This window comes from Trichechus manatus, unplaced genomic scaffold (assembly GCF_000243295.1).
Source record: "Trichechus manatus latirostris isolate Lorelei unplaced genomic scaffold, TriManLat1.0 scaffold00024, whole genome shotgun sequence".
In the NCBI taxonomy this organism is placed as follows: Eukaryota; Metazoa; Chordata; class Mammalia; order Sirenia; family Trichechidae; genus Trichechus; species Trichechus manatus.
Window position 1 is genome coordinate 8,644,377 of NW_004443960.1, and position 26,950 is coordinate 8,671,326.

Sequence of the window (26,950 nt, forward strand, 5' to 3'; positions counted from 1 at the left end):
GTTAGAATTTTGTTCTACATTTTTCTCCAGCTCTGTCCAGGACCCTCTGTTGTGATCCCGGTCAGAGCAGTCAGTGGTGGTAGCCCGGCACCATCTAGCTGTACTGGACTCAGTCTAGTGGAGGCCTTGGTAGCTGTGGGCCATTAGTCCTTTGGACTAATCTTTTCGTTATATCCTGTTCTCTTCATTCTCCCTTGCTCCCTGAGGGGTGAGACCAGTGGAGTATCTTAGATGGCTGCTCACAGGCTTTTAAGACCCCAGACGCTACTCACCAAGGTAGAATGTTGAACATTTTCTTTGTACACTGTGTTATGCCAATTGAGCCAGATGTTCCCCGAGACCATGGTCCCCACAGCCCTCCACCTAGCAATTCAGTCCCTCAGGGAGTTTGGATGTGTCTATGGAGCTTCCATGACCTTTCCTTGTACAAGTAGTGCTGGCTTTTATTGTATTTTTTGTTGTTGAGAATATACACAACAGAACATACATCAATTCAACAATTTCTACACGTACAGTTTAGTTAACATTGATTATTGCATTTTTGCACAAATAACATGTACCTTCTAAGTTTGTTTGCCAACTGTGCCCTCCCCCTGAGAGGTATTTTCATAGACACCAGTATGTCAAATTTTTTTTTATGCCAATTTTTTTTACAGCACTGTAAAAAAATTGGCATATATTGGCACAGTGGCGCTTATGAGAGATAAATATCTCTCAGAGGGAGGGCGAGGTTGGCAAACAAATGTAGCAGGTGAACATGTGTAAAAAGATGGTACATTCTTCAGGCTATGCAACTGTTCTCACCCTTCTTTTCCAAATTGTTTCTCCCCCATAAACATAAACTCACTGACCCTAAGCTTCCTGTCTAACCTTATGAGTTGCAGTTGTCAATTTGGTCCCATATAGATTACTCTTTAAGTGAGCACAATGATCAAAGCAGACATTCTTTACTAATTAAGCTAAACAATTGTTTGGTTTAAAGAATACTTTCGGGGATATTTTTGGTTTCAGGTTTAAGGATTATCTCAGGGCAATAATTTCTGGGGTTCATCCAGCCTCCATGGATCAAGAAAATCTGGCTTCCAATGAGAATTTTATAATTCTGTTATGCATTTTCCCCCTTTTTATCAGGATTCTTCTGTACACTCTTTGATCAAAATGTTCAGTAATGGTAGCCAGGCACCATCCAGTTTGAGAAGATGCACTTCTTGCAGTTCTTTTTTTTCCTTTTTTTTATTGTAATTTAGGTGAACGTTTAAGAGCAAATTAGTTTCCCATTACAGTTAATACACAAATTGTTTTGTGACATTGGTTGCCAACCCCATGTTGTGTCAACACTCTCCCCTTCTCCACCCCAGTTTCCCTGTTTCCATTCGTCCAGTTTTCCTGCCCCTTCCTGCCTTCTTGTCTTTGCTTTGGGGCTGGAGTGCCCATTAGTCTCCCATACACGGTTGAACTATGAAGCACGACCCTCACATGTGTTATTGCTGGCCCTATAGACCAGGCTAATCTTTGGTTGAAGGGTGAACCTCAGGAGTGACTTCAGTACTGAGTTAAAAGGGTGTGAAGATGCACTTCTTACATTCTCAGTGCTTCAGGGTGTAATAGTAGTGCATCCTACACAGCCATGGTTTTATAGTTACACAAACGCAAGTCCTCATTTGTCGCTCAGTGGCTGGGTGACATTGGGCAGGGACCTACCCCCTTCTGAACACTGGTTTCCTCACCTGTAAGATAGAGGTGGTCACCCTGCCGCTGGACTGTTGCAAGGGCTCCCCATGATGCGACAGGTCGCCTGCATAGAGATGTCGCTTCCCTTTCTGTCTCTTACGCTCATCTTTTTGTCCCCAGATGTCCACTGGTGGCAGACAGGAGAAAGCAGAGGGCTGGCAGAGCTGGGGGGATGTGCCTGGGGATCTCGAGGGACTGGCTTTCCACTGAGCTCTCTATTCACTCTCTCCTTGGTATCGATTGCTGCAAGACCTACAATTTTTTGCTTCTTAAAAAAAAAATCAATACTCCATTAGCTAACACCTATTGTAGGCTGCCTAGTGCCAACTACTGGGGCCCACTGGGGCTGCGGAGGCAGAACTGAAGGCTGGCTTGAGCAGAAGTGTCCCTTCTCTGGGGCATGGGGAGCTGATGGGAATGGGGGAGCCCTGGGCTGCCCGTGATGTTTCATCCTGATGTCCCTCTGCCGAACTTTCTGGCAACGAAGACACAGCTGCGGAATGGAAACTTTGAAGGAACTCATTCATTCAATTTACAGCGATTGAGTTTCTACTCTGAAGGGGAGTGGATTTGGTGTTACGCTGGCCTGGGTTTGAATTCTAGGTCAGCTCTGCTCTGCTGAGGACTTATTGTGTTCCTGGTGTGCGCCTGGTATACAGTAGGCACCTGCTGAATAAGTGTTGACTGATAGAATGCATTTGACAATGATTGGCGGGGCATGTTGCTTCTCTGAGCCTCACTTATTCATCTCTGAAATGGGTATAATACTAGGCCTTCCTCCCCTGGGTTGTTAGGAGATGCTGCAGGTGACATGTAGAGCTGATACACGGTGGCCTGTGGGCAAATGGTGGCCTTGATGATGACAGAGATTTGAAACCTGCCCCAACTGACAGTGAAGAACGATCTCCATCCGGAATCGTATTATTCCTGTGTCTCATCTTGTCTGCGGCCAGTACTCCAGACTGTTTCTTCTCTTTCCTAATGATATCCATTTACTTTCTCTTTCACTTGCTACATAAGCTGAGATATCAGACTTGCTAGCTGTGAAAGTTGAATTCTCCTCTAATTATAAAAAAAATTGCTCTTTCTTTCTTCTGTTTGTCCTAATGGAAATTAGCTGCATAAATCTCCCAGCTTTGGGGCCATCTCTAGGTGCCAGCAGCTTTGCTGCACGCAAGCTGTGAAAGGAAGTCAGGGGAGGGCTCTCAGCTGTGGGAGGCTGGTGTTGGGATTTTGGAGCTGGAGAGACCTGGTTTTGAGTCCAGTGACGATGTGGGGAAGGCCACACCACCTTTCTGGCATTGGTTTCCTCATCTGTAAAATGGGCACAATGATCCTCACCACGTGGGGTTAGAGTGAGACTTCATGTGCTCCTGAGAGGATGGGGCTTGGAGGCGAGTGTCCTGGGAGGACAGCTGCCTTCCTGCCTGCCACAGGCTACAGCCTCCTGATGCCACGCATCTGGGGGACAATTCTGCTCATTCAGCTGTACCCCATGGAGTCTGCTGTCAGGCCAGAAGTAGACCAGAACAGGCGGTTGTAGCTGTTCGCTGCTGTCAAGTTGATTCTGACTCATGGCGACCCCATGTGTTAAAAAGTAGGACTACTCCATAGTTTTCTTTTCTTTTTAACGTACTTTATTGTGTTTTTGGTGAAAGTTTACACAGCAAATTAGGTTCCCATTTAACAATTTCTGTACATTACATGGTGCCCTGGTGGCACAGTGGTTAAGAGCTTGACTGCTAACCAAAAGGTCGGCAGTTTGAATCCACCAGCTGCTCCTTGGAAACCCTACTCACTGAGGCAGTTCTACTCTGTCCTATAGGGTGGCTATGAGTCGGAATCGACTCAATGGCATTGGGTTTGGTTTTGGGCTTGGTTCCTGCTTTCAGACGAAGAAGGAACCTTGTCTGCATCCCACAGAGGGGATACCTAGTTGGCTGGGTTTGCTGGGGATTGCAATAGGAGTTTTGTAGTATCTCCTCCTGGAGAGGGGCGCCCCAAATGGGTCCAAGTTGGACTTCTTGTAACTGGCACAAATGCATGCAGCCAACCCTTGCACCCCTATCCTGAAGGGGGAAATAATCCTGGGTCCAGAGGAGGCTGAAGGCAGGGATCTTGGCAGCTTGGGGAGAAGAGAGGTAAAAGAGACACGTTTTTCCATGCTAGTGATGTCACCCTCTTGTCCCTTGCCAGGACTGAATCCCAGATGGTGAGAACCTGGGGAGGAGGGGCTTTCTCGTTTCCCTCCAGTCCAGGGGGAGGACTTGGGATAATCGGTGAAGGCTCAGTAGACTGTATGATGCTCCTGGGACAGGCTTGGGGGGACCGTCTCAGCTTAATGCTTGATGATAATGACAGCAGTTAGAACCAAATACATATCACCCTGTTGGAAAATTTCATTTGCAAGCTCTAGTTGTCCTGCAGTCCGTTTGGTAGCACACTTGAGGGTTTAAGGCACTATTAGCTAAATACTGCAAATTGGCGCTGGCTGGAGCCCAATGAGCCAGGGCTCTCAAGGTTTCTGGGGATGACACATTCACCCTGACCTCCTCTGGGTGGGCCCAGTGTGTGACCCTTGGGGAGAGGAGAACTGGATTCAAGTCCTGGCTCTGGCATTTCCTTGCTGTGTGGCCTTGGACAGGTGACTTCAGCTCTCTGAGCCTCATCTTTCCAATTTGTAAAATGGATACAATAACATTACCTGCCTCATAGGGTTGTTAGGATACAATGAACTAAACTAAGTGAATGAAACTGCTTATGGTAGAACTCAACAAATGTCGGATTCTGTGTCGTTTGTGCCTCTTGATCCACTTGCCCCTTTTCCACCCTGCTCTGGAGCCCTGGTGGTGCAAATGGTTAAGCGCTCAGCTGCTAACTGATGGATCAGTGGTTCGAACCCACCAGTGGCTCCGCAGAAGAAAAGACCTGGTGATCTGCTTCCAGAAAGATTACAGCCTAGGAAACCCGATGGGGCAGTTGTCCTCTGTCACATGGGGTCACTGTAAATTGGAATCGACTAGACAGCATCTAACAACAGCAACAGTCTTTACAGAAGGAGCTTTTGGTCAGACAGGTTTGCTTTTTTGGTCCTAACATAAAGGTTGGCAGTTCGAACACACTCAGTGGTGCTGCGAAAGAAAGGCCTGGCAATCTGCTTCCGTAAAGACTACATTCAAGAAAATCCTGTGGAGCAGTTCTACTCTGTAACACATGGGGTCGCCATGAGTCAGAATCAACTCAAAGACAACAGGTTTGGTTTGGTTCTTTGGAGGCTGAAGCACACATGTCCGCCAGTTAAAGCACCAGATGAGTGGCTGGTAATATCCAGCTCTTGGTGTGATCTTGGGCTTCAGGTCTGACCACTCATCCCTCTTGTCCACTTGCTTCCCTGCCACTCATACAAAACGCATGTGCAAATTAGTTTTATGCGTCAGCTTGGCTAGGCTATTGACCTGTTGTCATTGAGTCAATTCCGACAATTCCATGGAATCCCTGGGTGGTGCAAACGGTTAAGTGCTTGGCTGCTAACTGAAAGGTTGGTGGTTCAAACCCATCCAGAGGTTCCTTGGAAGAAAAGCCTGGCGATCTGCTTCTGAAAGGTCACAGCCATGAAAACTGTATGGAGCACAGTTCTTCTCTGACAGACATGGGGACGCCATGGGCTAGGTGATAGTACCCAGTTATTTAATCAGACACTAATCTAGGTGTTGTTGTAAAGTTATTTTGTAGATGTGGTAAACAGCTGACTTTAACTTGAGGAGATTCTCCTCAATAACGTAAGTGGGCCCTGTGCAATCAATTGAAAGGCCTTAAAAGCAAAACTGCGGTTTTCCTGAGGAAGACGAGATTCTGTCTCAAGATTGCATCATCAGCTCCTGCCCAAGAGTTTCCAGCCTGCTGGCCGGCCCTACACATTTTGGACTTGGCAACCTCCACAATCGAATAGGGCAATTTCTTGAAATAAATTCCTACATCTCTGTTTTTGTTGTTGTGTGCTGTCTAGTCGATTCTGACTCACAGCAACCCCACGTGACAGAGCAGAACTGCCCCATTGAGTTTTCTAGGCTGTAATCTTTACGGGAGCAGATCACCAGGCCTTTTCTCCTGACGAGCTGCTGGTGGCTTTGAACTGCCAACCTTTCAGTTAGCAGCGGAACACTTAACCATGTGCCACCAGGGCTCCTATCTATATATGTCTATCTCTAAGCCCTTGGAGGCTGATAAAAGATTCAAGCAGAGGCTCTTCATCTGGGCCCAAGGGAGGTGTATGATTTGTGTCTGCGTGCATTTTTCTAAGAAGAGCGTCTCTGCCCTCCCCCCATTCTCAAATCTTAAAAAGGTTTAGAACTATAGGTATGTCACTTCTCCCAGCATCATCTGATTTCACAGATGACTTTGGAAATGAAGCCAAAGGAATGACTCTCTAAGGGTGGATTCATGATAGGCGATTGCACAGAAAATAAGGTCTGGAGCAGCCTGGAGCCTCCTCACCTGGCCCTATCCAGACCCTCCTTCCCCGACAGCTGTACTAATGCAGTTGAATGTGTAGCTAACAATTTTATTATCCCGAAGTGGGAAAACATAGTCTGAGAGATTCATGTAGGATTGTAAAGAGGCCAGATTTACTATTCTCTAAAACTTCTCCAGAGTGAAGGAGAAAGGAAAATAATAATAAAAAATGACATGCTAAATTAAATGGGCCAGAGAACAGATGACCAAATAAACCTGGTAACAAAGAGCTTTGGCTGGAGAATAGTTCAGAAAGGAAGAATGATGAAGGAAAGGAAGAGGAAAGTTTCTCCTCCCTCTTGCCTGAGGGCGATCTAGTCTCTGTCTTTAGGAGTGCAGATGCCTTGGTTTCTTAGCAACATCAGTGGGCCAGCAGCACGGGCTGGCTCCATCCTTGGCTGGTAGGATTCTTCCTCCTTTTTGGCCTCCTCTTTCCCTTTTCCTCCTCCTTCTCATTGCTCTGTCTCTGTCCTTTGTGGTTATTATGTTCTGACAGGATGCTGGATTCTGTGGTAGGACATTTTACCAACATTATCTCTGATTTGCAGCTTAACAGCTATGTGACCTTGGGCAAGTGACTTCTCCTCGCTGAGATGTAGCTTCTTTTGTTCATGGCTTGTTTGTGGGGATTGCATGAGTCGTTAGCGCAGTCAATTAATAATTGTTTGAGTTATCACCCCGCTCCTTATAACATAACTAACCAGCCCCTAGTGCGCTTGAAAGGAGCCTGGTGGTGCAACGGTTCAGTGCTCAGCTGCTAACCAAAAGGTTGGTGGTTTGAACTCCCCAGCCTCTCTGCAGGACGAAGACCTGGCGATCTGCTTCTGTAAAGATTATAGCCAAGAAAACCCTATGGAGCCATTCTACTCTGTTACCTGGGGGCCCTATGAGTCGGAATCGACTGGACGGCATCTGACAACAACAACAATCTTTGTGGAAGGACCCCTGATGGAGCAGTGGTTAATCGCTCGGCTGCTAACCGAAAGGTCTGCAATTCAAACCCAGCAGCCACTCAGAGGGAGAAAAATGTGGCCATCTATTCCATAAAGACTACAGTCTTGGAAACTCTGTGGGGCAGTTCTACTCTGTTACATGAGGTCACTATGAGTCGGAATCGACTTGATGGCACCAGGCTTGGTTTTTGGTTAATCTTTACAGAAGCAGATTGTGAGGTCTCTCTCCTGCGGAGCCGTTGGTTGGGTTCGAACATCAGTCTTTTTGGTTAGCAGCTGAGCACTTAACTGTTGTGCCACCAGGGCTCCTTCCGTATAGATTATAGCAAGATAAACCCTATGGAACAGTTCTACTCTGAGTCCGGATCAACTCCTAGCACCCAACAACAACAGTGCATCTGGTTAGTCAACGTGCGTTTTAGAGACAGTGAAGGTGGAACTGCCCCTCTCTTTGTTGCCTACAGACGGGTGCTGGACACAAAGGGGCTGAAGTTGCCAGCTTTCAATGTTAAGTTGGGATCTGGAATCTTGTTTCAAGGTGTGGAGATGGCAGGGGGAGTTTTTGAAATGCAAATGTGCATTGTGTTGCCATGACAAAGATGTTGCACGGAAATAGAAAATCACAGAACCTCGGAGCTGGAACAGATCTTCAAACAATCTAACCCTCTTCTCTAAGCCTAAATGGGACAGAGGGTCAGAGGGGTGCATGTGTACTTATGAGGACAGCAGGAAAAAGCCATATTGTCTAGAGTTTAAGATGCTTTCTTTTGAGTGTTTGAATATGTCTGAAATCAGAATGCCTTTTGTGTGTGTTTAATGTACTTTTTTTTTAAACTCTGGAAAGGCTGTTATTATAGCCACGGTGCATCTTACAGGCAAAGGTGACTTCAAATCAGGGGAATATGGTTTTGAAATTGGAGCTGACACTATACCAAATCAATGATTAGTGCAAAATGAGACCTTCTTATCCTCTTCTGTACCTGGAAAAAGTAGACCAACTGACTGCTAAATGGCCTTGACGAGGTAGACCAGTTGACTGCTTAGGGTTCTACTAGATTTGGCACAGCAGTGGAGGTTGGCGCCCTGCCCACCCCTAAGCATCTACCTCTGTGTGTCTTCAGCTTCTTGTGCTTCTTCCTGGAGGGCCTTTGGGGCTAACAGCACGATCTGCCTCCGCATGGAGAAGGCTGAAGTGTCAGGAAGTTAAAAAATAAACCAGTTGTTGTCAAGTTCATTCAGACTCATGATGACCTCCTGTGTCAGAGTTGAACTGTGCTCCACAGGGTTTTCAATGGCTGATTTTTTGGAAGTAGATTGCCAGGCCTTTCTTGCAAGGCACTTCTGGGTGGGTTCAAATCTCCAACCTTTCAGTTAGCAGCTGAGCTCCTTCATCTTTTGCACTACTCAGGGACTTTGTCAGGAAGTTAACCACCCCTGGAGGCAGCCCTCAGCAACAAAGGCTGAGAGTTGGTGGATAACACCCCAGATCCCTCACCCCTCAGGCAGGTAATTCAGGTGTGTTCTCCAGCCTTCCCGGGTTCCCCAGTAGCACTGAGCTACAGTGTACACACAGGGTGACAAGTTTGATAACACAGCCTTGATTGCCTGTCCCTTTTTTTTTCCTTGTCTCCCTTTCCTACTCTCTCTGCTGATGCTTCCTGGGTCCCCTCCCAAGTAAACTACTTGCACGAGGATTCTTGTCTCAGGGTTTGCTCCTAGGGGGAACCCAGCCTGAGACAACTGGCCGTCTGTGAGTTTATGGAGGCATCCTTACTGCAGGGGCAGACTCTGCGAAGCCTTTCTCTAGGTCATCTTGTCAATATTGCAACGGCTGGACAGCTGTGGGCAGGGGAAGGAGAACCGCCTTTAAAACCAGATAGCTCCGTGTTCAAATCCCAGCATTGCCTTTTACCACCTGTGTGAGCTGGGATATGATCTTAACCCTGCTGAGCCTCAGTTTCATCATCTGTAAAACGGGGGAGTAATCTCTGCCTCAGAGCCCTGGTGGTGCAGTGGTTAAGAGCTTGGTTGCTAACCAAAAGGTCAGCAGTTTGAAGACACCAGCTGCTCCTTGGAAACCCTATGGGGCAGTTTTACTCTGTCCTACAGGGTCTTTATGAGTCGTAATTGACTCAACGGCAATGGGTTTAATCTGTACCTCTACAGCTAAAGTACTCCTTAGAAGGAAGGATGGAGAGACTTTGTCTCATGTACTTTGGACATGTTATCAGGAGGGATCAGTCCCTGGAGAAGGACATCATGCTTGATAAAGTAGAGGGTCAGCAAAAAAGAGGAAGACTCTCAGCAAGGTAGACTGACACAGTGTCTGCAACAATGGGCTCCAACATAGCGACGATTGTGAGGATGGCGCAGGACCGGGCAGGGTTTTGTTCGGTTGTACATAGGGTGGCTGCGAGTTGGAACTGACTCTGTGGCACTTAACAACAAGAGCAATCTCGGCCTCGCAGAGCGAGACTCAGGTTGGGGAACCTGCCTCAAGTCACACAACCACGGAAAGGCACAGCTGAGATCTGAAGCTGAGGCTGTTGCATTCCCAACCCAAGTGGTCTTTGTGCTCCACCATGCTGCCAATTATTGTGATTAACGGGCAGGTAATGGGGTCACTGGTGGTTCGGTGGTAGAATTCTCGCCTTCTATGTGGGAGATACAAGTTCGATTCCTGGCCAATGCACCTCATGTACAGCCACTACCACCTATCAGCAGAGGCTTGCATGTTGCTACGATGCTGAATAGGTTTCAGCAGAGCTTCCAGACTAAGACGGGCTAGGAAGAAAGGCCTGGTGATCTACTTCTGAAAATCAGCCAATGAAAACCCTATGGATCACAACAGCCTGCAGTCGATCATGGGGATGGTGCAGGACTGGGCAGCACTTCATTCTGTTGTGCACGGGGTTGTCGTAAGTTGGGGGTGACTTGACAGCTGCTAAAGGCAACAGCCGCCAGGCTTAGTGAAAAGAGTAACACCTGCTGTGGGCCACATGTTGCTCTCAGAGCTTCATTACAGGAGGCAGCAAACTATGGCCCTGGAGGCCAAATTCAGCCAGCAGCCTGGCTTTGTAATAAAGTTTTATTGGAACAAGGCCACACCCACTTTTTTCTGTATCATCTGTGGCTGCTTTCATGCTCCACCAGCAGAGCTGATGGTAGCAATAGAGACTATATGGCTCACAAAGCCAAACATATTTTCTATCTGGCCCTTTACAGACAAAGTTTTTGGAGCTCTGCTTTACTACATCAAGTCGCTTAAACCTCACAACAACCGATTATTGGCCCCATTGTACCAGAGGGGGAAACCGAGATGCAGGGAGGCGAAGTTACTTGTCCAAGATAATAGGGTAGAGCTGGGGTGGCACTCAGGCCACCTGGCTGCACAGGCTGTGTTCTGACTATCCTACACATCTTCTCTCCAGTCCCACCAGGAAGGCCTACTCATGACATCTTCAAACTTTTGAATTCCATATAGCCTGTGAGAAGAAAAAAAGGGACTTGCTAGAAGTGGCATACGAGTACATGTCAAAATATTTTATGTGGCATCAGAAATGTGTGTCGGGAAGCAAAATCCCTAGGACTGGAACTTTCAATATTATTCCTTGTGGTGACCATGTAACAGAAGCTTTGGCAACTCACCAACAATGGTCTGGTCCCGGAGACTGTGGGGACAGGCTGGGAAACGCAGATGATAACAGTACCCAGCTCATGGCGGTGCTGCAAGGGTTAAACAAGGCACTGTGCAATGTGCCCAGAACCGTGTCTGACACCGAGTCAGCTCTATGGGAGCGTTCGGTACTTTGTGCCCTCAAGAGCTGTTACCAAGGAATATTCTTCATTTGTTGAGTGTCTGATTAACCAGACTTTCTCTCAGCTCTGGGTCTTTGTTTGTATGGGCTATCCTCTGTCCCTGGCATCTCTGACCTGCCAGCCAAGGCCGGTGTCCAGCTGACTCCTCTTGGTTGTTGTGATGGTTAATGTTAGGTCAGCTTGGCTACCCTGTGATTCTCAGTGGTTGGGTAGACACTGGACTGGGTGCTCTTCCAGAACGTAAAATAATGTAATCACGTTCCATGATGCGCTCTGATGTGAGCAGCTATTCAGTGGAAAGGGGAGTTTCCTTGGGGATGTGGCCTGCCTCCAGTGTATAGATGGATGGTCTGGCAAAGCTCCATCTCCCTCTGGACCCTGTACTCTTCTCGTCACCTGACCTCTGGTGTTTGGGAAGGAAGCCCGAAGAAGTTTCTAGCCTGCCGCCTGACCTGCAGATTTTGGTTTGTCAGCCCTTGCAACCATGTGAGCCAGCAGAGGTCTTCAGCCCATTGCCTGACCCACGGATTTGGGACTTGCCAGCCCCCACAATTGCTGAGCCATTTCTTCAAAGTAAATTTCCCTTTCTAGATTTATACACATGCTTCACTGGTTTTGTTCCTCTAGAGAACCCAGACTGAGACGGTTGTCGAGACTCAAAGCTGGTGTCACGGTCAGCATGGTTGCTGCCTTGACCTTTCTGCCCTGTAGGCTGTATGTGCATGCCCCCTTCTGGCCCCCACGAGTCCCGTAGCTGGAAGTGTTCCTTGACTTCCTGTCTCTTGCTTGGGCTGCAAGCCCCGACAGACACAGAAGGCAGTGATGGCACAATGGTAGAATTCTCGCCTTCCGTGTTGGAAACCCATGTTCGATTCCTGGCCAATGCACCTCATACTCAGCCACCACTCATCTGTCAGTGGAGGCTTGTGTGCTGCCATGATGCTGGACAGGTTTCGGTTTCAGCAGAGCTTACAGACTAAGACAGACTAGGAAGAAAGGCCTGGCAATCTACTTCTGAAAGTCAGCCAATAAAAACCCTATGGATCACAATAGTCTGACCTGCAACCTGTCATGGGGATGGCACATGAGTGGGCAGCGTTTTCTTTCTCTGTGTATGGGGTCCTGTGAGGTGGGGACCAACTTGGCAGGAGTGAACAACAGCAGAAGACAAAGTCAAAAGACTCAAAGCACGAGTAGGGCTCAGTGTGCTGTTGCTGGCTCTGCAATGGAGGGGTCCAGTGCCAGAACCGGAAAGACCCCAAGGATCTAAAGTTAGTCCCTAGCTGACAGCCAGCCAAGGGATTGGATTCTGCCAACTACCTGAATGAGTTTGGAAGCAGATTCTTCCCTAGAGCCTCCAGAGAGCATGCAGCCCTGCGGATACCTTGATTTTAGCCCGTGAGACCCTGAGTAGAGAATCCAGCCATACCCCACCAGACACCTGACTTATGGAGACCATGAGATCGTAATTGTGTGTTGTTTTAAGCCGCTAAGTTAGTGATAATTTGTATATGGCAACAGGAAAATACTGGACTCCTTGGCTCCCAGGTGCTAATATCCTGAATACACAGAGAAGCACAGCTTGCCCCTCCTGAGTGTTAGCTCTGTGCTTGGTTCTCTCTCAGCCCCTGAAATACATCAACTCTCCACCATCCCACCAACTCTGTGGGCTAGGTGCTATTATCATCCCCATGTTGGAGATAGGCACACTGAGGCACAGAGAGGTTGAGTGGCTTCCCAAGGTTGCACAGCAGGCAGGTGGCAGAGCTGGGACCTCTGGTAGTCCGGCTTGAAGCCTGCCAGTAACCACTACAACCCATAAGCTCTCTGATGCTATTAGAAGATCTTGATCATGATGTTCAGTTTTCAGATTCTGTTTCGCACCTGAAGGAAGTCAAATGTTCCTTAGAATTTACACAGCAGCGAGTGTCAAAATATTTTCTGCGGAACTAGAAATAGTGCATTGGGAAGGACAATTTTAAGGACCAGAAATGTTGTTTGTCATGGTGTTGGCCACATCAGTGTGCGCTTCGAAAGGCAGCCTGCTGAAAAAGAGAAAAAACCAAAAACACAAAAAAGATGACATTTTCCTGAGAGACTGTGATAGCCTGGCAGCCCTAAGTATACAGAAGAATCGACGTTACCTAAAGACAGGTCTTGGAGACTCTGGGTGGTGCAAATGGTTAAGACACTCAGCTGCTAACCAAAAGGTTGGAGGTTCGAATCTACCCAGCAGTGGTTTGAATCCATCCAGCTGTGCTGCAGAAGAAAGGTCTGGCAATCTACTGTAAGATTACAGCCGTTCAAAACCCTGTGGCACACAGTTCTACTCTGACTCGTATGAGGTCTCTGTGAGTTGGAATTGACTCAGTGGGAACAGGGTTTATTACTTCTATTTGGCACCAAATGCTGCTGAAAATATCCAAGCTTGAAAAAGTTTTTTTTTTTTGGTTTGTTTGTGTTTTTCTTTCATGGGCAAACTCCATCCCCAGTATCATTAAAAGGGCTTTAGAGAAACAAACCACAGATCAATTCTGAAACCTTGTCCCCAGCAGAATGAAGGCCTTGGAGAGAGGATCAAAGGGACGCCTCCTTTGAAGCAGGGCTATTACTTACAACCTTTAAAGAGATCGAATTATGCATCATGTAAGAACGGGCAGTGGAGGGAGCCCATCTGCTCGCTCTCCCTTTCAGATGAGAACACTTATTAATTCCCATATCATTGTTCTGCAGGCACTTAGGGCCTGGGGGACCTATGGCCACACTTTCATACGCTGGGATGAAACATTGCGAACGGGATAGATGAGTTAATGGACAGAAACGACCGCATGGTGTCTGGCACGTTGTTAAGTGCTTTGTGAATGTGAGCTGTTACAGGATACAGCGTGCAGAATGAGCACGATCCCCGTCTGGGGTATTGTGTTGGATACCTGTGATGAGTTGAATGGTGTCCCCCTACCCCCAAAGATATGTCCACCTGCAACCAGTGAATGTGACCATGTGGGGAAAAAGGGTCTTTGCAGATGCAATTAAGCTAAGGCTCTGGAGATGGGCTTATCCTGGACTATACGGCTGGGCCCTGAATCCGTATAAATGTTCACAAGACGAGGCAGAGACACAAGAAAGCCATGTGATGATGGCGGTAGAGATTGGACATATCCTGCTTCAAGCCGAGGAACTCCAGACTGCCAGCAGCCTCCAGACACTAAGAGAGAGGCTTACGATGGCGTCTCCCTCAGAAGGAGCCAGCCCCACCAACACCTTGCTTTTGAACTTCTGTCCCCCAGAACGGTGAGGGAATACGTGTCTGTTGCTTTGAACCACCCAGTTTGGGGTCATTTTTCACAGCGGCCCTAGGAGACTAATAACCTGTTGGCATCGAGTTGATTCCGACTCATGGAGACCCCTTGTATATCAGAGGAGAACTGTGCTCCACAGGGTTTTCAATGGCTGCTTTTTTGGAAGTAGATGGTCAGGCCTTTCTTCCTAGCGCCTCTGGGTGGACTCGAACCTCCAACCTTTCAGTTAGCAGCTGAGCGTGTTAACTGTTTGCACCACGCAGGGACTCAAATAAGCCACAATAGAAATTAAATTCTGCATTTCAGACTGACCCCCCCTCTTTCTCTTCTCTCCTCCCTCCCCCTCTTCCTTCTTTTCTCAGACATGTACTCGTGCTGGGCAGTGAGCATGTGAAGCAGACACAGATTCCGCCCCGGAGGAAGGCCTCAGAGGCACAATAGCCACACTAACTTAAGATTCATGTTTCTTGGTTAAAATGATAGTTACAACAGTAACTCGGGGAGGTAACAGGGGCTGCGGTAGAAAGAGAGGATTCAGGACCAGCCTCACTCATTTCAGCCCTGGGATCTCCACTGACCCCCTGCCTGGTCTTGGGAAACTCCTCTTCCCTCCTGGAGAGAAACTGTCTCCTTTGCAACAAGGACATTGAAAGAAAGGCAGAAGGAACCCTGCATCAGAGTTACTGTTGGGACCAAGCGAGGCTATGCTTGCGATAGTAGTTTGGAAAGGGTGAAGTATCATTGATGATGATGATGGTGATGATGATTGTTATTAGGCGAAACTGCAGGAAATTGTTGACGTTAGACCATTTTCAACCCACAAGAACAGCGATTTCAAAATGGTCCAACCTCATTCTTGCTGAGGGTTTTACTGGCGAATCTATTCATCTTGTATGATATGATAGGATAACCAAGCGTTCCAACAAAATACTAGGCTGTGTTATCTAATACAGGGGTTGATCTTTGAACAGACTATTTAAAAAAAATATGTTGTTGTTAGTTGTCGCTGAGTCGGCTCTGACTCATGGTGACCCCACGCATAACAGGATAAAACGTTGCCCAGTCCTATGCCATCCTCACGATCGTTGGCAGGTTCGAGTCCATTGTTGTAGCTATTGTTTCAATCCATCTCATGAAAGGTTTCCCTCATTTTCTCTGATCTTTTACTTTACCAAACACGATGTCCTTTTCTAGCGATCGGTCTTTCTTGATGACGTGTTCAAAGTAAGCGAGCCGAAGTCTTGGTATTCTTGCTTCTAAGGAGCATTCTATTCATATTTCTTCCAAGCCCATCTTTCTTATGAGCGTTCACTGAGGTCTTTGTACCAGAGGACTTCCACTCTGCCTATGACAGGATAATATGAACCAGATTTGCTCTTCCACATGAAACAACCCAAAAACACACTGAGTATTTCTAAGAAAAAATACCCTAAAAGTCGTTGTTGTTGTTGTTAGGTGCTGTCGAGTTTGTTCTGACTCATAGCGATCCTATGAACAACAGAACGAAACACTGCCTGGTCCTGCGCCATCCTCATGATCATTGTTATGCTTGAGCCCATTGTTGCAGCCACTGTGTCGGTTCATCTCATTGAGGATCTTCCTCTTTTTCATTGACCTCTACTTTACCAAGCATGATGTCCTTCTTGAGGGACTGATCCCTCCTGGCAACATGTCCAAAGTATGTGAGACGAAGTCTTGCCATCCTCGCTTCTAAGGCGCATTCTCGCTGTACTTCTTCCAAGACAGATTTGTTCATTCTTTTGGCAATCCGTGGTATATTCACTATTCTTCACCAACACCGTAATTCAGAGGCATCAATTCTTCTGTCTTCCTTATTCATTGCCCAGCTTTCACATGCATATGAGGTGATTGAAAGGGAACACTACAGTCAGTGCTTCCCAAAGCGTAGACTGTGTGCCATTCCGTGGGCACGCAAGATCAGTCTAGTGATCACCAAACCCAACACTATTATCACCTCGCCTCCTAGAGTAGAAAATTCTGCCCCTGTCTTGTTTTTAAATATAATTTATTTTTGTTGTTGTTGAGAATACACAGCACAACATATACGGTTCAACAATTTCCACATGTACTGTCCAGTGACGTCGATTACATTCTTTGACTTGTGCAACCATTCTTACCCTCCTTTCCAAGTTGCTCCTCCCTCATTAACGTAATTCATTCTCTTTCAATTTCCTCTCATTCTGTCTGAGGACTCGAAGAGGAAGTCAGTTTGGTGTCTTTAACTCCTGCTGATCTCCCGTTTTAACAAGACGGAGTGGGCCTCTGGCTCAGAGCCTTCAGTGGTCCTCAGCCTCTAGGTTTGCATTTCTTTTCACAGCTGATTGCAGAAAACAATGCCAGTTCTTAAAAATTAATAGTGATAAAAGGTTTTCTCGAAAAACTTGTTCTCCTAGGTAAGGAAAGCAATTTGACCTCAAGAAAAGCACTGTCAGTAATTACCGATACAGCCAAAAGCAGTGAAGACGATATGAACGTCACAATATTGGGAGACACTGGCCTAATTAAAGGTGTAAGTGTTGTGTGTGCTCAAATCACTCAGCTTATAAGTTTACTTTTCTAACTCTGGAGGAAGTCCCTGTGATACAAATGTTTATGAACCAGGGTAAATCATCTTGAACAGCAAACAGCAGTGCAAAATTAAAATCCCTCAACAATTAAAGGGCAAAGCTGTCACCGTTATGAAACATCACTGGAATGAACAAAACAGCAAGAAGGTTATTTCAGAAAGGCATCCAAACCAGATCAACAGCCCCCAATCTAAGCAGATCTTTTCTCCTCTTTGGGAAGACAGCGGGCAGCTGGATGACCTTGACTTGAGTTTGGACTAAACTGCTGGGGACATTTAATGACAGAAACATGTAGAGGAGATATGCTGTTGTTGGGTGCTGTTGAGTCAATTCTGACTCACAGTGACCCCATGTGACAGAGTAGAACTGCCCCATAGGGTTTTCTAGGCTGTAATCTTTACGGGAGCAGATCACCAGTTCTTTCTCTCGAGGAGTCACTGGGTAGGTTCAAAATAGAGACTGACTTAAAACACAACCTAATCTTGAAGATTGAGTCCTGCCTCATTAACATCGTAGAGGTAGGATTCACAACACGGAGGAAAATCACATCAGATGACAAAATGGTGGACAATCACACAATGCAGGGAATCATGGCCTAGCCAAGTTGACATATATTTTTGGGGGACACAGTTCAATCCATGACAAACACCGAAGGTACTATTTAGATATTTGTTACAATTATTATACTCAGGAGTAGAGATGCAGGGGACTCAGATAACTGGGAAGTTATCGTTTGAGTCTAGCCTCTGTTTCTCCTGCTTCAAGTTGTGACCGTTCTTAGAGGGCCTGGTGGAGAAGTTGGTCATTTCCATTTGCATCTCTGTGGTTAGGAGAAGGAAGCACAGATGTGCTCTAGGCTTGTTCACGACCATCACTTGGCTGGAATCTGCAGAAGGGCCCAGGCTGGAGTGTGCAGTTGGCGGTGTCAGTAAAAGGCTCCTCGTTGCTTGTTTTCCTTCTGTTAATCCTGGCAGCCCAATGGGCAGGAGACACTGGCAGATGGAGTGGAGGAGGTGCCAACGGAGAGAAATACCTGGAGAAATGCTCCTGGGAGGGAATTAGAGTCCCCTTAGCCAAAGCAGACACCATGGAATTGCAAGATCTTGGAGCTAGAGGAGATCTGAACGGAAGGGACCTGAGGCACATTGGAGAAGCTTCACAGATCAGCTTGGGACATTTATTAAGCCCTTGCTGTCAGCTTGGCTACATTGTTTTCCTTCTCTGAGGAGCTCATAACTCATAGAGTGCTATTTCAATAGCTAAGACTGGGTCACCTCTACTGTTAGCGGCCATCAAGGCAACTCTGACTCACGGCAACCGCATGCACTCTGGAAGCAAAAGCTACCCGGTCCTACATCACCCTTAAAATCGTCAGCACATTCGAGTCCATTATTGCGGCTCTTGTACCAGTCCATCTCACGGGGGTCTCCCTCACCTTCGCTGGCTCTCTACTTCATTCACCAAACATGATCTCCTCTAGTGATTCTTCCCTTCGAGTTGGACAATATTTTGTTGTGACCCATAACGTTTTCCTTGGCTGATTTTTGGAAGTGGGTCATCAGGACTTTCTTCCTAGTCTGTCTTAGTCTGGAAGCTCTGCTGAAACTTGTCCACCATGGGTGACTCTACTGGTATTTGAAATAGTGGTGGCATAGCTTCCAGCATCACAGCAACAGGCAAGTCGCCACAGTATGACAAACTGACAGACTGGTGGTGGATCAACTTACAGTATCCCTGAATGATGGTCTTCCTTGCTTGACCTTCCTTAACTTGATCACCTTCTGAGATGTGGTGTTCACTGCCTCACCTGGGTCAGGGGAGCTGAGATGCTTCTCTCCTGATTAAATATCACCACAGGCAGAAATGTCACCTGCATTTTGATGAGGAGCATCAGGAAAAGTGCATGTCTTTTTCACTTACCTTTTCTAAATACCAGGTTCCTATCAGAGGTGAGTGTGCAGATGGCAGGACTTGGATCTGGTTTCTTTGGCTGCATTTTTTTGTTTCAATTTCATCAGAAGAAATTCCTGGAGCAATCTTTTAATTTTGCTGGCCTTCTTGGTTATCGAACCTTGGAAAAGGAGTTACCTGTAACACTGTCTTTCTGTCTTTGCCTCACACCTTCTTTTCACCACTTCAGCCAGGCTCCTGTGCTACCAGTCCACCGAGACCACAGAGGTCAAGGCCGTCAGTGGCCTGCGGGTTGCCAAGTCCCATGGTCAACTCTGTTATTACTTTACTTTCCATCTCAGCAGCACTCAACACAGTTGGCCATGCCCTCCTTTTAAAAAAATTTAAATTTATTTTAACTTTTAAATTGGCAATATACGCAACCAACCATACATCCATTCACAGTTTCTACATAAAGAGTTCAACAGCGTTGGTTACAGACTTCACACTGTGTCACCAGGCTCACTATCTCTACCCATATTGTGTCATCGCCATTCATTTAGGCCCTCTGCCCCTTAAAGGGAGCCGTGGTGGCCCAGTGGTTAAGAGCTCAGGCTGCTAACCAAAAGGTGAGCAGTTCGAATCTACCAGCTGCTCCTTGGAAACCCTATGGGGCAGGTCTACTCTGTCCTATAGGGTCACTATGAGTCAAAATTGACTCGATGGCAAAGGGTTTTTTGTTTTTTTGGCCCCTTAAAGTTCTCATCTGTGCTTTAGATGAACTATTGTCAGTTTACACTCATATAGATAATTCTCTATAAGAATGCTATGTTTGAGGCAAACATTCTTTATTATTTGGGCTACGCAGTCGTTTAGTTTAACAATATCTTCATGGGATAGTTTTGGTTTAAGCTTTAAAGATTATCTCCAGGCATTCGCTTTGGGGGTTCCCCTAGTCTCAACGGAGCCAATAAGTCTGGTTTCCATATGAATCTGAAGTTCTGTTCCATGCTTTTTCACCTTTTGATCAGCCTCCTTCTTAAAACATTTTCTCCTCTTGTCTTTGGTGTCTGTTCACTGTCTTGGTTTTCCTCCTATTCACGGGTAGCTGCTTCATAGTTTTCTTTTCTCACTTCTCTCCTTTTCCTGCTTCTTTGCTATTGACTGCCCTAGACATGGAATCAGCCATTTCTCCTGGTTTCTCTTGGTGCGAAATGGTATTTAGAGACCACAGTCTGGGTGCCTGGGGTGCTCATTTTTCCTGGGTTAGACATTGTTTCTAGGCCTTTTCATTGGCAAGAGCCAGCACCTTTATTTGTTTTTGAAGATAAAATACATCTTTCATTTATACTGATACTATCAATTCAAATTCAGGACTACACAGTTTTTTTGAACATTTCATTGTGCTTTAGGTGAAAGCTTAGATAGCAAATTAGCTTCCCATTCAACAATTTATACACAAATTGTTCTGTGACATTGGTTGCTATCCCTGCAATGTGTCAGCACTCTCCCCATTTCCACCCTGTTTTTCCCATTTCCATCCATCTCGTTTCCCTGCCCCTCCTTGCCTTCTCATCTTTGTTTTGGGCAAATGTTGCCCACTTGGTCTTGTATAGTAATTGTTCTAAAGAGCATATTCCTCATGGTGTTATTATTTATTTTATAGGCAAATCTATTATTTGGCTGAAAGAGGAACTCTGCGAGTGGCTTCAGTTGCAGGTTAAAAGGGTGTCTTAGGATGATAGTCTCAGGGGTTCCTCCACTCTATCCGTTCAGTAAGTCTGGTATTTTTTATGAATTTGAGTTTTGTTCTACATTTTTCTCCCATTCTAACTGGGCTCTTCTGTTAGGACTACGTATTTTTTCCTTAGCTTCTTCAATCTTCTATCAGTGTCTTCTTCTTCCACACCAAAATCCCTGATTTCCAAATAAACCAACACAATTACTCACTTGCTTTATCTCACGATACACGTAGAATGGCATAAAAAGAAATGGAGTCCCGATTCATGCTACCACATGGATGAACCTTGAAAACATTATGCTGAGTGAAAAAAGACAAATATTATATGATCCCATGGATATGAAATATCTAGAATAGGCAAATGCACAGAGACAAAAGTTTATTAGTGGTTACCAGAGCTGAAAGGGAGGGAGAAAGAGGGAGTGGTTGCTTAAGGAGCACTGAGTTTCTGTTAAGGGTGATAGAAACAGTTGGAAACGGATAGTGGTGATGGCTGTACAACATGGTGCACGTAGTTCATGTGACTGAATTGTATATGTAAAAATGTTACAATGGTAAATGTTCTGTTGTGTGTGTGTCTATGTACTTACCACAATTAAAAAACAAAAAAAAACCCAAAAAACAAACAAACAGCAACCACCAAAAAAATCCAATAGCAACATTACCATCAATGATATAGTTAATGACAAGAGTTTAAATTTTTTTTTTTTTGGCAGTTTTTCGGTCCTTAATGTGTATCCTACAAGCGAGGAACAATCAAATATTATGTTTTCAAGTCACTTGAAATAGTTTCTCTCCATCTGGTTATGCTACCAACTCAATACACAATTAGACTCCTTTGCTTCATCTTGCTTTCAGTTTTTAGGGATTTTGAAAATTTTAATTTTGTTCTATAATTATGTAAACTATTTATAGGACTTCAAAGTCAAATATGCACAATTCATTCAGTAAAGTCTAGTTTCTATCTCTCCCTGTCCAACTGTTTCCTTTCTCCCCTTGTAGGTAACCTTTTTTTTTGTTTGTTTTTATTTTATTTTTTCCGTTAAAAACCATATACTCATATCCTACCTCTTTCTCAGATAAATGGCGGTGTAATATACACATTTTTCTACACCTTGCTTTTTTTATTTAATAACATGCCCTGGCGATCACTCCATAGCAGTATACAGAGACAGTCCACATTCCTTTCAACAGCTGTGCAATGGATGGTATTGTGTGGATGTACAAAAGCCCATTCAACCAGTCTCTACTGATGGACCCTGTTTAGGTGATTCCAGTCTTTTGCCATTACAAACGGTGCTGTAGACTTCTTTTCATCTTTTTGCCAGTGTATTTTTGGGATAGATTTTTAGGAGTGGGATTGATGAGTCAATGGATAAATGCATATTTCATTTGGCTAGATACTGCCATATTCCCCTTCACAGGAGTTGAACCATTTTGCATCCCCACCAATAACACATGAAAAAACCAGTTGCCATCTAGTCGATTCTGACTAGGAGCCACCCTATAGGACAGAGTAGAACTGCCCCATAGGGTTTCCAAGGAGCGGCTGGTGGATTCAAACTGCTGAACTTTTGGTTATGTAGCCAAACACTTAACTACTGTGCCACCAGGACTTGGGGTATGTTTTCCCATATCCTCTTTGACTGAATAGATTTCAAAATTTTGAGGTGTTCACCAACATGATTGGAACCAAATAGTTGTCGCTAAGTCAATTCTGACTCATGGCGACCCCATGTGTGTCAGAGTAGAACTGTGCTCCATAGGGGTTTTTGTCTTTTCCCTTAAATTAAATATTTTATTGTGTTATCAGTGAAAATTTCCACAGCAAATTAGATTCCCATTTAACAATTCCTACACAGTGACATTGGCTACATTTTCACAGCGTGTCCACCTTCTCATTGTTTCTGTTCTGGTTGTTCCTTTTCCAGTGATCAGTTTCCCTGCTCCCTTGCCTTCTTGTCTTTGCTTTTGAGTAAATGTTGACCATTTGGTTTCATGTAGATGATTTTTTAAAGGAGCACAGTAGCTAACCTCTTCTTTAGCTAAAATCCATAGGGTTTTCAGTGGCTGATTTCTTGGCAGTAGATCACCAGGCCTTTCTTCTGAGGTGCCCCTGGGTGGACTTGAACCACCAACCTTTGGGCTAGCAGCTGAGCACATAAACCGTTTGCACCACCCAGAGACTCCCTGACAGGAACAGCAGCTCTGTAACTGATCTTTGCTTCCTGGCTTGCTCCCACCCAACAATCTTTTCTGTCTTCGGCTGCCGGGGTGCTCGCTTTATAATGTCAATGAGGTCATGTCACTCCCTTGCCTAAAACCCTGCTGGCTTCCAATTTTGAAATCCAACCCTGACACCTGGCATTAAAACCTGACATGATCTAGCCCCTTCTTACTCTTTGATCTCACCTTATTCTTATTCCTCTCTCCCTTTTGCCCACTTCCTGCTTACCGCACCAACCTTCTCTCTGTTCCTTCAATTCACTGAGGCCTTTCCTCCAGCAGGGCTTTGGCATGTGCTGTTCCCTCTGCTCTGGAGCCCTGGTGGTGCAGTGGTTAAGAGCTCGGCTGCTAACCAAAAGGTCGGCAGTTCAAATCCACCAGCTGCTCCTTGGAAACCCTAATGGGGCAGTTCTACTCTGTCCTATAGGGTCACTATGAGTCGGAATCGACTCAACGGCAATGGGTTTGGTTCCCTCTTCTTGGAGTGATCCTCCATCTTCACACAGCTGGAGACTTCTCCATATTCATGGACCAAGTCCTCTCCTCTAGGAAGCCTTTCCTGACCAACCCCCACCTCCCGCCCCCACCCCCAGTCACTCCTTCCTACCTCATCCTATTCTTGGGTACTGATGTTTTTTGTACTTATTGCTTGATTTTTTCTCCCCCTCTGAATTGTAAGCTCTTTGAGGGCAGAATCCTTACCTGCTTTTTCATCCCCATGTCCCTAGTGCCTGGTACATAATAGGTGCTCAATACATAGTACTTAAATGAATGAATAAAGAGCAAATATTTTGCCTGCAGAACGATTCTCATGCTCTTTCTCAATCTCCCTCAGTAGAGGGCAGCCCCTAGAAGATGGTTGTTGTTGGGTGCTATCAAGGATTCCGACTCATAGTGACCCCACGTGACAGAGTAGAGCTGCCCCACAGGGTTTTCTAGGCTGTGATCTTAACGGGAGCAGATTGCCAGGCCTTTCTCCCATGGAGCCCCTGGGTGGGTTTGAACTGCCAACCTCTCAGTTAGCAGCTGAGTGCTTTATTGTTGTGCCAGCAGGGCTCCTTCCTGGGAGATAGGACCATCTTTTATTTATTTATGTCTGCAGCACCTCTTTCGTTGTTTGCTGCTGTCAAGTCAGCCCCCAACTCATGCTAAAATCCACAGGGTTTTCAATGACTCCATGAACAACAGAATGGAACACTGCCTGGTCCTGCACCATTCCCATGATCGGTTGTGGATTGGACTTCTGTGCTCCGTAGGGTTTTCATTGGCTGATTTTCAGAAGTAAATCACCAGGCCTTTCTTTCTAGTCTTAGTCTGGAAGCCCCTGCTGAAACCTGTTCAGCATCACAGCAACACGCAAGCCTCCACTGACAGATGGGTGATGGCTGCGCATGAGCTGTATTGGTTAGGAATTGAACCCAGATCTACCACATAGAAGGCGAAAATTCGACCACCGAATCTCTTTATCTGGCTCATGATAGGAGCTCATGGAGGTGAATCCAAGTTTTGTGGAACCTGCAGCTTATACATTTGGGAGGCCCTCTTTAAGAAGAAGGATACAGAATTACAAATACCAAATAAGTCAAGGGCTTTGGAAGGGGCCCATGTAAGTGAGAGGCCCTAAAGCTTAAGCTTTGCTAACCCATTTCCATCGAGTCAATTCTGACTCATAGAGACCCTATCGGACAGAGTAGAACTGCCACATAGGGTTTCCAAGGAGTGGCTGGTGGATTTGAACTGCCAATCTCTTGTTTAGTAGCCGAGCTCTTAACCACTGTGCCATCAGGGCTCCAAGCTAGCATCAAGGAAAATCTACCCCAGGGCTCATTAAATGTGTGTGGAATGAATGAGCGGTCAGAGGAAGACTTTAATGTCTGATTTTGCTGGTTTCCTTTTCAGTGGGTAGACATGCAAAGAAAGATGTAGCCAGAGGACAGAAAAACCTGCTTCACTTTATTCTTGCACATAATTAGGATTTTTTTTATCTTCCCTAGTTAAGCCAGATCCAACCTCAAGTCTGCACCTAATGGGAAGGATAATAATCAGCTGTCTCAGCTTTTCGCTGAGGCAACCAGACAGCGACTGCTTCGGCCTGCCTGCTCTCCTTTCTCCTCTCTTCTGCTAACGGGACATCCATTTCCTTTTGGAGAATTATCCTCTGCCTCTTTCAGTCTTTGCCGTTCAGGTGGGACAGAACCTTTTCCCAGGTTCCAGGGAAGGGCGTGCACCTCAGGCATGCCAGGTCAGCACATGTCATCCCCCAGCTCCAGTAATTTTTCTTAACAGTCTGCCGTAGTATTTACTGTGTGCTAGTCATCATCCTAAACATTTTATAAATGTCTCAACCCATTTGGAACTCCTGGGTGGTGCAAACAGTTAATGCATTTGGCTGCTAACTGAAAGGTTGGAAGTTTGAGTCCACCCAGCGGCACCTTGGAAGAAAAGCCTGGTGATGTACTTCCAAGAAATCAGCCATTGAAAACCCAATGGAACACAGTTCTACCCTGACACAGAACCGATTTGACAACAACTGGTTTATTAACCTGCTTAATCTTTGTAACAGTCTTTTGAGGAGAGTACAGTTATTGTCTTTATTTTACAGATGGAAAAATGGAGGCACAGAGGAGCCAAGGTTATTGTCCAAAGTCACCAGCAGGTTGCTGATGGAGCAGCGATTTGAACCTAGGCAGTATGGCTGTTGACCACCACAGTGGGTTGCATCTCAATTAGTTTAGCTGAAAAGAGGAGAGAGTCAAGCAAGGCCTAAAATTCTTAATTCCTAGCCTTGGAACTGTTTATTTATATTATTAGTTGCGGTAGCGTTGGCTCTGACTCATTGTGACCTTATATACAACAGAATGAAACATTGCCTGGTCCTGACCCATCTTCATGATTGTTGGTAAGCTTGAATCCATTACAGGGGAGGCTTTCTCTCTCCATAGGTACTGCTAGCATTTCAGATGACGTAAGCTTGAGGCTACAGCATGGAGCCTGGGAATGCTGCCACCCAGAAGAGAGATGGAGAGACTGAGCCCTGATGATGCTGCTGGTGCCCTTGTTCTCAGCCTGTGTGTGAGAATCTGCCACTGGGCTTCATACACACACACACACACACACGAACAAGATGTCCCCTTTCTTGCTTAAGGGAAGTCTTTAGCTGGGTTCTGCAGAGAAGCAAAACCAGCCAAGCATATATATATATATATATATAGAGAGAGAGAGAGAGAGAGAGAGAGAAATTTATATCAAGGAAACAGTTCATGCGATTGTAGAGGCTGGAATGTTCCAAGTCTGTGGATCAGGATAGAGGCTTTTCCTGATTCACGTAGCCATGGGGGCTGTCAAACTCAAGATCTGCAGGTTGGAGAGCAGGGCTCTTGCTCACAGGCTGTGAAGGTCAACGAATCCCAAGATCAGCAGGCAAGACTGCAAGGCTTCTCCTGATTCATTTAGCTGTAGGGGCTGGCGAACCCAAGATCGGCAGGCAGGAGAGCAAGACAGTTGCTCACAGGCCGTGAAGATCAGTGAATTCCAAGATCGGCAGGTAAGCTGCTAGCTCAAGTCCAAGGAGCCGGAGGTCAGACAAACAAGAGGCAGCTGCAGGACCCAGAGAGGGCAAAAGCCAGAATGTCCACTTATATTCAGATGCAGGCTACATTTTGAGCCCTTTGAAATCTTCTGTTCAGTTCTGTTACTTCCTCATTTTTTCCTTTTGCTTTAGCTATTCTACATTCAAGAGCAACTTTCAGAGTCTCTTCTGACATCCATTTTGGTCTTTTTTTTTCTTTTCTGTCTTTTTAATGACCTTTTGCTTTCTTCATGTATGATGTACTTGATGTCATTCCACAACTTGTCTGGTCTTCGGGCATTAGTGTTCAATGCTTCAAATCTATTCTTGAGATGGTCTCTGAATTCAGGTGGGATAGACTCACAGTAGTACTTTGGCTCTTGTTGACTTGTTTTAATTTTCTTCAGCTTCAACTTGAACTTGATCTGTTCTGTAGTCGGTCCCTGGCCTTGTTCTGACTGATGATAATGAGCTTCTCCATTGTCTCTTTCCACAGATGTAGTCAATTCGATTCCTGTGTATTCCGTCTGGTGAGGTCTATGTGTATAGTCGCTGTTTATTTTTTATTTTTATTATTTTTTCTTGATAAAAATTTTTTTAAATTGTACTTTAGATGAAGGTTT